The sequence below is a fragment of the Thunnus albacares genome, chromosome 2 (assembly GCF_914725855.1).
Source record: "Thunnus albacares chromosome 2, fThuAlb1.1, whole genome shotgun sequence".
NCBI classification, from domain to species: Eukaryota; Metazoa; Chordata; class Actinopteri; order Scombriformes; family Scombridae; genus Thunnus; species Thunnus albacares.
In genome coordinates this window covers 34,122,044-34,134,772 of record NC_058107.1, presented here as the reverse complement: position 1 = coordinate 34,134,772, position 12,729 = coordinate 34,122,044, and the positions used below count along the sequence as shown (strand labels likewise).

General features: G+C 37.3%; 1 protein-coding gene across 6 annotated transcripts in view; it reads right to left on the bottom strand.

The window, feature by feature from the left end:
* The window catches only part of wdfy3 (WD repeat and FYVE domain containing 3), a 106,916-nt gene extending 103,246 nt beyond the window's left edge, over positions 1–3,670 (bottom strand). For 3 of the 6 annotated variants that reach the window (XM_044332051.1, XM_044332070.1, XM_044332060.1), the window contains exon 1: positions 3,377–3,670. The gene's annotated coding sequence lies outside the window, so the exon portion shown is untranslated. The remainder of the gene's footprint in view (positions 1–3,376) is intronic. The other 3 variants (XM_044332078.1, XM_044332086.1, XM_044332094.1) reach the window with 1 other exon arrangement.
* Between the last annotated feature and the right edge of the window lie 9,059 nt (positions 3,671–12,729).

Below are 12,729 nucleotides of genomic sequence, written 5' to 3'. Positions count from 1 at the left end.
ACACTTTGTACAAAGATGGGTGACTGCCAATGAGGATGGTGTATCTAATAATTAGTGAAAATGTCATTTTAATTCCCAAGTAAAAGGAGGTTAGTAATGCCTATGTTAAACTTTATGAAACCACTGTTTATTTTAAATCATTACTTTCTAGACTACTCCATTATTCCATACACTCTCTTTGAATACACACTCATTTTTCCTGACATCCATAATTTGTCGGTACTCATTGTTCTGTTTTAATTTCCTGCACTTTTCTACTAAAACTCTTTAAATTGTATTCACATGGGCTGACAAAAAAAGCAAGAAGACTCGGTGAATCTCATGAAGCTCATAATGTTCAGTTTTTGTTGACATTGTGAGAGGTGTTGAGTCAATCCATTGTTCGTTTTTAAACTTCTTTTCAGAAAACTGCTATAGAAATGATTAAGACTGCTGTACCTTTCCATGTGGATTAAAAGTTATCCTTTCAGGCTTTGTACATTTGCAACAAAGAGTTATGAATGGGAATCTTTGTTGTTGTTGTTTTGTTTTTTGGGCAGGTGTAACGGGTTAACGGGTGAGACAACCGAGATAAACAATTGAGCTGCAAGAACATGTACAGCGCTCAATTACGCTGTTAATAAGTGTGACTAAATTAACAATGTCACTGAGAATTATTAAGGGAAACAGGTATGTAATTGGAAAAGATTAAGCCGTGGCCCAAAGCCACTGAACCAGTAGACGGTCTCCGACCCGATTACACATGAGGCATCCCATTCATGATGCTGTCCACCACAGAGAGAAACGCTAGGAAATGTTGACTGTGGCTGAATAAGTTTTTCTAGGACCAACAGCGTTGGGCAACGTCCACCATGAAACATCCTGATGGACGATGATGCCATTGATGGTGGGGGGATCATCTTATGGACTACTCATATAAAAGGTATTCTAATTTTTATATGTATGTATGTTGGATATTAATTACTCTTTCTATTTTTTGCACATTTGCGCCCATTCACAGCCAATCCTCACCTACTCACCTTGTCCTTCCTTACTTGTCCTCCCTATAGCCTCTGCTTAAACTACCTCACTAAGCAGATCATCTGTTTATAAAAAATACATTTTAAATACTAATCATAGTGATATAACTGCAGAATATACCAGTGAATTGGGCAGTCAGCCCAGCAGTGTTGGGCCAATGGACGATGCCATTGTCCATCAGCCCAACCCTAACACCCACTTTAAATGATAACGTGTTTGCAGAGGATATCGTTTTATTTTTCTGCCCTGCTTGCAAATGTTTACAGCTAGCCTTCAGGCACTGGGGGAATTGTAATTATTATACTGTGGGGGAAGCCAACAGGAATGCCTTGATTGCACAAATGACAGAAGCACGAAGACGTGTTTCACAGTATTTCACATTTAAGTTATTTTGTCCTTGCACACATGAGTACTTTCTTTTCCAAAAATAATTGGAATATTATCTACTATGTCCTTTCCAGTAATTTAAGTACATGAAGCAATTTTGCTTGGAAACAAACTTAATGTTCATTATATATATATATAACCCTCACTGCAGCACTGTACTGTGCTGTTGTTTTGATCTATGGTTTACTGTTAACTTTAAACAGGTATTTAACACATTTTGTATCTTTTTACATCACATCATTTACTTTAACGCTTACTACACCCTTTCTGGGGTAGTGCATGTGATTACTAGCAAGTAAACCCATTTCTATCATGTGATTTGTGCCTCATCTCATAGAAACACTACAACAACACGACAGAAGCCACTGTCATGTTCTTACAGAACAGGTTCACAATTATTCAAGCCTTAAAACAACAGTCAGGTGCCCATATGAAACACCGAAACACTGAAAGAGGTTAGCTTCAAATGCACTTACGATATAAGTGATGGTGGTCAAGATCCACAGTGTGTCCATGCAGTCATTTTGTGCGAAAATGCATTTAAAAGTTTATCTGAAGCTTATATGAGGCTTCAGCAGTCTGAGTTAGTCATTTCAAGTGGATATCTGACACATTTACAATCTTTTAGCATCAATTTCCCTCTTTGTGTTTCCCTGTTGAGCTGTAGTAGAAGTATAGTAACAAAAAAGGGACTTTGGCACTAAAAAGTGTAACGTTGAAAAATATCTACTTGAACCTAACAGGAAGTAAATATTCCTACAATCTGTTTTTTGTTTTGTTTTGGTTTGACGTTGTTTTTTTTTTTAGGAAAATGTGCTACCTCATTCATGTTTATTGATGCATGGTGCCTCATTTTTTATTTTTCTTACTGTACTTGTGTTTCATGTTTTGTAGCCTATATATTGCAAAAGTTATTAAAAAATGTAATTACAAAAAAAGATATCTACTTGATTTGACTAACTTGGGCGACTGAAGCTTCATATCAGCTTCACATAAACTTTTAAATACATGTTTGCACAGAAGGAGGACTGTGGATTTTGTCTCCCATCACTGACATTGTAAGTACATTATGAAGGGATCTTCTAATGGTCAGTATGAACAGGAGGAATGATTACAGCAAGAATAACATGTTTCAATGTTCATTTGGGAACCTGACTGTTGTTTTAAGACAGACTTGGAAAAATTATGAACGCGTCCTTTTCATGTATAAGGTTATTTCTTCCTCATAGTCCTCACTTATCCCCAGCCTGGAATATGCAGACAGGCACTTTGCCAGCCTTATGATCAAGAACAATGCACACACACACACACACACACACACACACACACACACAGGTGACTAAGTTGCACATAAGGCGCATATAGCATGAAATGAGGCCGATTTAAACGAACTAAAAATACCACCATCATCATCATCATTGCTACTTTAATACCAGACACGAACCACAACCGCTGGCCGGGGCAGCAGCCTCTCTTAGCCACCCATAACACAATGTTGACTAATAAATCCAGCCAACGTCACATACTCTAGCCATGTCGCTACACTCCGGCGGTGTTCATGTGTTTGCCAGTTATTGTAATAAGTTAAATTTCTAGCCCCCCAAGCTCCACAGGAAACGGACACTGCAACTGAAAACACACAACAGCAGCAAACCTGTAATGTGTAGCCCCTAAAATGCTGCCAGCTAACTTAGCTTACAGCACTAGCGTCTGAACGACAACTGTCAAGCTAAACTGTGACGTTCATGTAACTGTATGGCCTTTAATAAATCCACCACAAACACAAACGCTAGCTTATGTCTCACTGTTAACACTGGACACGTAATGTGTATCCTGACAAGCTAACATTGGCTTTAATACTGCTGTAATTAGTTGACAACTAACGTTAACGCGAGCCTATGCTAACTAGCACAGTGCTAACTAGCCACTCCAGAGACCACTGTCTTTCGGGTGTCCGTCATCCACTCACCTGTAAGCAGCATTTACAAAATGCGTCGATCACAAAGCCGTTAATATCCGCAAATGCGTTGTCTTTGTCGACGCGGGGCCCTCCGTGTACATCCATATGTTTCAAAACAACGCTTTAATCCAAAGGTGCCCACTGCCTCTCACTACCGGTGGCCATTTTTCCATCCAAATAAGCAGAGCTAGTCCCGACCGCGTCCCAGAGCTGGTTTTCCTCCAAACAGCATCCTCCTCTCAAACCCGGCCGAGGTAAGCCACATCTGAAGGACAAACCTGACATCTGTTGGACGAATGGAAGAAGACACGTTAAAGGACAGGCTCATATTTTTTCCAAATGTGTCTCAAAACAACAGTCAGGAGCCCAAATGAACATTGAAACATGTTTTTCCTGCTGTATCATTCCTCCTGTTCATACTGACCATTAGAAGATCCCTTCATAATGCACTTGATGGGAGACAAAATATGCACACTTTATTCTTTTTTTTTTTTTTTTTTTTTGCATATAAACACATAAAATGAAATTATGTAGATGCATATATTTGTGTATTTGGATCTCTTTTAGCTCAAGTCCACCTTTAAATCCAATCAATGTTTTTCAATGGTTTTGTATATTTGTCACCAGAAAGATGATATGTAGTGGTAATATACTGTATATGAGTAAACTTCCTGGACATCTGAATGCTGTGCAGGCTGTGCTTAATTTATCAAAAAGACTGTGTACAGAAAAGTACCGTAGAGCTACAGTAGATGAGGCAAAAAAAATGATAGAAAATGCTTAAACTTGGATCTAAATCACTATTGCAAACGCTGCTGCCCTGCAAAATGATGGTTAAAGAGGTGCGCTTGTGACTAGAGGGTTTATAGTTAGAGGACAGGGTCACCATTTTTCAAGTCTGTCTTAAAACAACAGTCAGGAGCCCAAATGAACATTGAAACATGTTTTTCTTGCTGTAATCATTCCTCCTGTTCATACAGACCATTAGAAGATCCCTTCATAATGCACTCATAATGTAAGTGATGGGGGGAAAAATCCACAGTCCTCCTTCTGTGCAAAAATGTATTTAAAAGTTTATCTGAAGCTAATATGAAGCTTCAGCATCCAAATGACTCAAATCAAGTAGATATCTTTTTTATAATTAATTTTTAATAACTTTTTCAATATATACAAAACATGAAACACAAGTACAGTTAGAAAAATAAAAAATGAGGCACCATGCATCAATAAATACCACATAAATGGGGTAGCACATTTTCCTAAAAAAAAAACTCAAACCATAACAAAACAAAAAACAGACTGTAGGAATATTTGTCTCCTGTTAGGTGCAAATAGATATCTTTCAATGTTACAGTCTTTTTAGTGCCAAAGTCCTATAATATAGTTTTTGTTACTATATTTCCACCGCAGCTCAACAGGGAAACACAAAGAGGGAATTTAATGCTAAAAAAGACGGTAAATGTGTCAGATATCCACTTGATATGACTTGATATAACTCAGACTGCTGAAGCTTTGAACTTTTAAATGCATTTGTGCACTAAATGACTGTGTGGACACACTGTGGATCTTGGCCTCCATCACTTACATTGAAAGTACATTTGAAGGGGATCTTTTAATAGCAAGTATGAACAGGAAGAATGATTACAGCAAGGAAAAACCTCTTTCACTGTTCTCCTGAATGTTGTTTTAAGACGGACTTGAAAAACTGCGAACCTGTCTGAACCTGTTAAGAAACATTGACAAATTAAATTATTCCAATTTCTTATGTTAGAACAAGATAAACCACAAATGTTTGAAACATTCCTTCATCTTTTTATTTGTACTTTTGTTTTTACATTTTTCCATTGACCCTATAACTTCCTGAAATGTGCTGTATTGATACAGTTTTAGAGTATCCTAACATAACATTTGTTTTGTTGTCGTACTGTCTGTAGTATTTTGCGTTTTTTGTTTGTTTTTACAAGTTTTATATTGAATTAACTGTAGGCTAGTTATCACGACTGTGATGTTGACAAATGTGATAACAACACTTGTTTTATTGTGACCATACAGTTGACATCACTATTATAAATATGCGTTATAGCTTGTTTGTATTATCATATATTTGCAATCATCATTATCATTTTTCCTCTTTTTTTCTTTATTTTGAGGATTTTTTTTTAATTGGAAAGGTTGAAAAGGAGAAGAAAAACATGAATATGACTAAAACACATAAATAACATAAATGAGATAACTATATCTTTTGTAATGATTTTATAATACAAATTATTACAAATAGAAATTTTAAAGGACTATACAAATTTAATGTTGTTGATAGACAATAAAGTGAAATAAAACAGTACAGACAAAAAGGTTTGATAACACAATATGAAAACAGATCATAAAGAAAGTAAAATGACACACTGAACATCACGTTGACAGTGTGAAGTCTTGTTACTGTGGTAGTTTTAAGAAATGTTCTGCATAGGAGCGAGTTTATTGAATAACTGTGTGTGTGCATCATGACACATCAGATGCATCTCATTTAATATAAACAACACGAGGAATTTTATCATTTGAATTTTACATCAAACAAGATGCCAGTGAACTCCTGGCTGACTTGATCACCTTTAAAAAAGCACAAATCATATTCTGAATCCCTTACTGGATAAACTCAGTGACTACAGAATTAGATACATGATAAACTCACTGCATCTGCACTCACTGCAGTAAATGAATAATGAGTATTTACATTGCTGAGGGCCAAACATGGTCCAAAACATTTGTGCCATGTGATATTTTTCACATGTTTTTTACTGGGTTCTCAAACATTTACATACAAACCCCAAGTTCCTGTATAGCATTGACATTTTTATATTGTAATAGTCCAGGAATGGCCCTGAATAGCCTGTCTGAGCTTTTCCAACTTCAGATGACACACCATCACCTCATCCACCCATCGGCTGTGTGTAGGAGAGAGGACTAGATTTCCAACAATATAGGATGAGACATCTTGCTAAAATGCATCAATAAGTCTGCAGCATCGGCCTGGGCTCGCGAGACTTTCAAATTACTGCATGGCGCATGAAAAAAAATGGCCAAACTTGGTTCTGGGGTGTATGACCTTGAACCATATTCTGAAGAAATTACAGTATGACAGGGTGTACATGCAAATTTATGAATCACTGAGTGGAAAATGTTTAAAATTCAGGATTCAAGGTGACTCATTTAGTTTTCATTTCTTTTCATTTTGCTGGGTCTGTTTTCAATATATTGCACATACCTATTCTAGTCACTGAGGTACCTTTAATACATTGCACAGTGTCATTTCAACCTGAACCTTAAATGCATATTTAATGTCAGTATTTCGTGCCCTGCTGTTCTGGGTAACTCTTCCTTCTCCAGCAGGGGGAGCTCTGGGAGCACTTAACTCTCAAATGTCACCAGTTGTTTATGTGTGTTTCCCCGGCAGAAACCTCAGTAGTTAAACTCAAGAACATTGTAGCATTTTGTGTGAGACACTTGGTGACAGCAATTCTCATTTGAGCATAAAACTTCAAGGGGATTAAATCAAAACCGCTGTGTGGGTGGTGCGGTTTGTTTTGGGTAAGATAAACCACAAATCACAGCAACATCAGCTAGTGATAGTGATACTATAATGATACTTTCTTCAAATGTAACTACTCTCTGTCAGTGGCTGTCAAACTTTTTCATGTCAAAGACTCCTAAACAAATTAGACCACGGACCCCCATTAGGTAAGATTTTCTCCCAGGGTCCCCCATCTGTTTTATTACAGAAAGTGTATGAAACCCATGACCAAAATTATCATACAGTCTGTCATTGTGTTACTTATGGATGGAATTATAGTGAAAATAAATTATTCCCCTTTTTGCTCAGGACCCCCTGGAACCCACTCAAGGACCCCTGGGGGTCCACGGTCCCCACTTTGACAACCACTGTTTTAGGTCTCGTATAACTGATTCTTGTCCTCAAATACTAGCATGATGTGCCATATTCTGGTTGAATTTCCACCTATCCCAGTGGAAAAAGTGACTCTTTTCAGATGGATATTTGTCATTATGGGTGCACACAGAAGCCTATAATCAAAAGCTTAATCTATTGTGTTATGCTTACTGGAAAGTTCCATATGTGCAATATGTTATTATGCAATAATCAAATGATGTTAATGCATGTCAGACCTGAAAATCTACTTCTTTTATTGGCGGTTAGAGTTCATCCATTGTTGCTCAGTTCAGGATTCTCTTGATGAAAGGCTTACGAAATGTAGTCTGCCTTAAGTGTTGACTTCACGCTTCCAATGCATGAGGGAAAAAAACTTTAAAACAAGATGAGGGTAAAGCATGTTTATAGCAATAAATCCTCAAAAGTGTCTTACATAGAGACACATCTATATTGTGGGCAGCAAAATAAAGATCTCTTTTGTTAAATATCCACAGTAGCTACAGTAGCATGATTATGATGATTTGCAGGTCAAAAGACATCTAGACATGTGGACCTGTGATAGATTTGATTGAAAAGTTAAATTTTTTTGAGACACCTAGGAGACATAATGATTGTCATTATTTCAGTGTGTATTTACATTGAAATGTAGTCATTTAAAGCTGCTATGTGTAGGATTTTAAAACATCTGATTTTGGTGTCTTCTGGTGGTTGTATCAAAAAAGACACTATTGCAGACAGTTTTGAACCCTATCCTTTAACCCACTGCACAGATCCAACCCCAGGGACACAAAATGCACCAATTTCCACCAGAATTGTTTCATTTTCCACCAAATTTAGTCCAGTTTTATTCTAGATGCATAAATATCTTTTAAACTGCAAAGCACCAAATCGATGCTCAATGGCAGTCTTCCCCTTTTCCTTTGCCTTACGCAGTTCCAAGGACAGGTCGACTCCATATCTGAAGGGTTTGTGACAGATGAAGCCTAAAACCAAAACAAGCAACAAACAGCATCTCTCCAAAGCTAAAAGAAGCTCTATTTGCACTGAACCTTTCAGATTTCCAGTCAAATAATGTGCAGACATTGCATGAATACACAGATTTAATCTCTTGAAAATATAGGAGGTACCTAGATGGAAAACCCCAAAGGTGGACAAGCAGGATAAAAAGATCTTTTGTTGTTCATGTTCACATAAGTAGGTCAAGCAAGTCAAGCATTGCCAAGACTGAGGCAAGTTCACGTGACCGTTGGCAAGTACAACAAATCAGAAGTACTTTCTCAAAACAGGACTTTAAACCGAGCCTGCGGTAGTTGTGGTTATTGGAAATTACCCATCCTTGAGATAATTTTTGCAAAAAAACATCTGTGCAAAAAAAAAAAAAGGAAGGAAGAACAATGCTCTGATAAATGGAACCAGACACCACTGGCCACACGTCAAACCCTTAAAACAAGCCTGAACCTGAAACTTACTGTAAGCGTTCAACACTGATAAACACTGACAAAGAACAAAACTTAAGGCTCATTGCATGATACTCTATGGAGCTGTTCCTGCTGGTACTTGTCAATCACATGCCAAGCCCCATAATGAAAAATTATGTTAAGGGTGTGTTTAATTGCAGAGTGCCTGTAATCAGTGAATTCTCTTATCAGCAGACAGAAGTGGAGTAAGTTACACTATGAGGAGTTTAGTTCCTCTGTGGTAGACACTTAGTCAGAGTGAGCAAATTTCAAAACACGTCAGAGAAACACAACAACAATTCCAATGAAAAAGATAGAGACAAGAGTTTCATTTCAACATATGGCATTCCCCAGATGAAAATATAGACCTAGTGTGACTAAGGGATTTATCTTAACATGTACAAATAACAAAATATTTTTTGGGATGCTGACTGCATTTCAAAATGGATGAATTTGATTTTAGAATAAAACATATTTAAGAGAAAATATATTGGTATTGTGTCCGTCTTGGTGCTGGAAGGTAGTCCTTCACACTCAGTTTAAATTCTTCGATGTCCTCTAGTCAAATGCCAAACATGGTGTGAGAGATTCACAAAAGTAGATATGATTTACTTTCACTCTTAGTGCACCTGGCAGACCCGCTTGATCCCAAAAGATTGTCCTGCATGCTGTTTAGTTTTTGAGATGCACCTTCAATCCATTCAGATTTTTTTTTGTTATCGTCATCTTCCATCTTTAGACACTGTGCAAACTGCTCAGAGCGGATCCAAATAGAACTGTTCAAAATTTTGGGAAATGCACTTACTCACTTTCTTGCCAAGAGTTAGATGAGAAGATTGATACCCCTGTCAGCTCTACAGCTCACTAATTTACACGTTATATATCTTGTTTTTTTAATCCGTGAGAAAACCAAAATGTGAAAACAATAAAATGTTGTTTTAAGAGGGTTTTACTACTTCTTAGCCGGGAGCAGCGACTTCTTGTAGCCTTCACCATGCAAGGCAATCAGTGCAGACTCCAGGATCAAACAAACGAGATATAACTTGTTACTTAATGAGCTTTAGAGGTGCTGGTAGACAGATTTTTCTTACCTTGGGACAGAGCTAGAGTAGCTGTTTTCCCCTGCTTTCAGTCTTTATGCTAAGCTAAGCTAACCTACACATCTCTTGGTTCCACCAACAAATGGGGGAGTGGTATTTAACTCCAAGCAAGAAAGCAAATAAGAGTATTTCCTCAAAACGTAGAAATGTTCCTTTAAAACATATCCAGTCCTACTTGGTGCACAATGAATCACACTTACCAGGAGCAATGAGATCATTGACAGGAAAGATAAGCAGAAAAAAAAACATCTACTACATAAAACACTGCTCTAATGTTTGCTTTTTTTCCCCTGGTGCATGATTTCTCAAGCTTGATGTAATTCAGTCAAAGGAGGAAAAATCACTCTTTGGCTAATCGGGTACAACACAACATGTAACCTGTGATGCACTCGACACACTGCAAACAGACATTTCCTTCACAAGCCAAAAAATTTTAGGAACTAGCTACTGTCCAAGAACATCAAGATGCATGAAAGTGAATGCTGTAATGTCAGGTTTTCTGAGGAATGAAAAGGATTGAACCATTTCTCCATAATGATATTGGAGTCCCAATTCCATCTTTTCCCTGCAACATTCATTTCTGCAGGGATGTTTTGTTCCCAGTGGTACAGCTATTAGGCAACACTAAAACACAGTCTGCACATGCAAACACTGCTGCACTTAGGCTATCAGTCAACTATGTGCTTTCAGCCCTGCATTAGGACTGTTTTAAATCATTTGAGATTAGTTCTGACTTCTTGCTTCTTCTCTTCTTCTTCCCCTTTTTTTTTTTTTAGATCTGTTTCACAGGCAATCTGAACCAGGATACAAATTCTGCTTTCTTGAAAATCACGTGGCCCCCCAAATTTGTTTACACTCCCTCCTGCCTCTCTCAAGTGTGAGAATTGTATTCATGGAGGGTTAGAGTGCCAGAGGAGGAGGCGTGAGAGAAGTTAATAATGTATTCATAGATCATGCTGAAATAAAGAGGATTTTGTTGCAGACTTTAAGATCATTGTTTTGTTCAATAGAGTAAAGCTTCAGTTAATTTGATAGAAACAATGTGTCAAAAGAGTATGACAAATGAGAAAGCAATGACTTCACACAGACAAATCATCCACTTTTACAGAATTACGCAATTTATCATCCTTTCCTTATTGTTTAAATTTTACAGCTGATTTACTCCCAGCACTTATTCAGCCCTGTTTTCTGCAGCAGCAGGAGCAACAGACATCTGTTTTCAGTGAGCAAACTCTGATAAACCTGCCATTCCCTACCAGGAACACACAAACAAAGTTAGCAATTAGCAAAATATTTTTTCTCAGGAGTTAGTGGAGACCAAACCAGAGCTAACAGGAGATTCGGACATACTTTTTAGGTGGATAGAGACAAAGCTAACGTTGGTCCATGGTTGCAGTGTTAAGTGTTTGCTAAAAGCATAACACTTACAACTTTATGTGTTAAGGATGTAGGCTTGTCAACTCTTTTTTGGTAGTTCTCTTGGTCCAAAGTGGCCAAACAATTGTTCATGCAGTTTTTAAGACATTTTTGTACAAATTAAAAGATTTTTTGCTGCTATCTTTTATGAATCGATCCCATAAAGTTATAATTAAATTAGCTGGTTAATGAGAGCTTTTACTTTTATTGGTATTCTTCATTGAGAGAAATGTTTTGGTGCAAAGAAAGAGATGTGTTTTACTTATTCAGCAGCACCAGTAATGGTTATAAATTATATGATAATATGTTACTTACCATGTGCAGTATTTCACCACTGTGGCTGTAGACAAACAGAAACATCACTGCAGGGAGTCAAACGTTACTAGCAGAAAATCCAAGAGAAAAGATGCTGTAATGCTGCAAACGGTGACATTTCTAAAGTGCAGTGTAGAAACAGAATGGGGCCCTGAAAGCTTTTTAGGGTGACATATTTTCCAATCCTTCAATGTTTTCTGTCCTTCCTTCCACTGATTTGATCTTGGGGTCTAATATCTCACTTTACAGGTCAATGATTTACCCATTTCTCCAAAGAATGGAAAAGCTGCATGAGTCACTGCTAGTATAACAGAAAAGTAAGATGGTGTGATATTTATATATAATTGGAGAGGTGTGGAAATAAAGACAAGGCAAAGTCTGGCACCAATTCATCTGGGGTTTGGATAGTATGGTCCATACATCTTCAGTGGAAACACAACTCACAACTTCACAAGTGTGCACATTTCTGAGGGAATGAGGGTAACTGGTCATTTTTTTCCTGATAAACTGTGGTTCTCAGCCAACTCTCTGCCAGCATCATCGTGTAATTTACCGCAGCTGAACCGCAAGCAGAACTTGGTTTTTCCAAAACTGTTTTATTTGGAACAGAGTCAAACAACAAAATACGTGACAAGTAAAAAGTGAAACTCTTGAATTACTGAACCTGCTTCAACCCAAATAAAACATCTGAAACATCCAGTTTCACATTTTTACCTTTCATCTACAACTAATCTGCAATCACACCGTAGCATCTGATTGCCGGATGCATGAGAGGCCTTAAGCCCTCCCTGCGGCTGTGTTTGGATTAAATTTTGTCTGAGTATCTAGATGACAGTTTAGGATGCCACTTAACTCTGCCATGCAATCAATTCTTGAATTCTGTAGTCATTTTCATATTTGGTAAAGATTCAGTTTTGTAATTTAGTATTTCTATAAATTTATGTCCAGATTTTACCACATGGATGGTGGTGGTTTAAAGTGTTTATGCAGACCTGCTGCATGAAAAAAAAAAAAACCCTTGAGCTTAAACTTGAGTCAAAACATTTTTATTGCTTGCTTATCATTTTATTGTTGACTTTACATATTGTCTGGTTACGAGGGGATTTTCTGTGGTTTAATATCACACTGCTC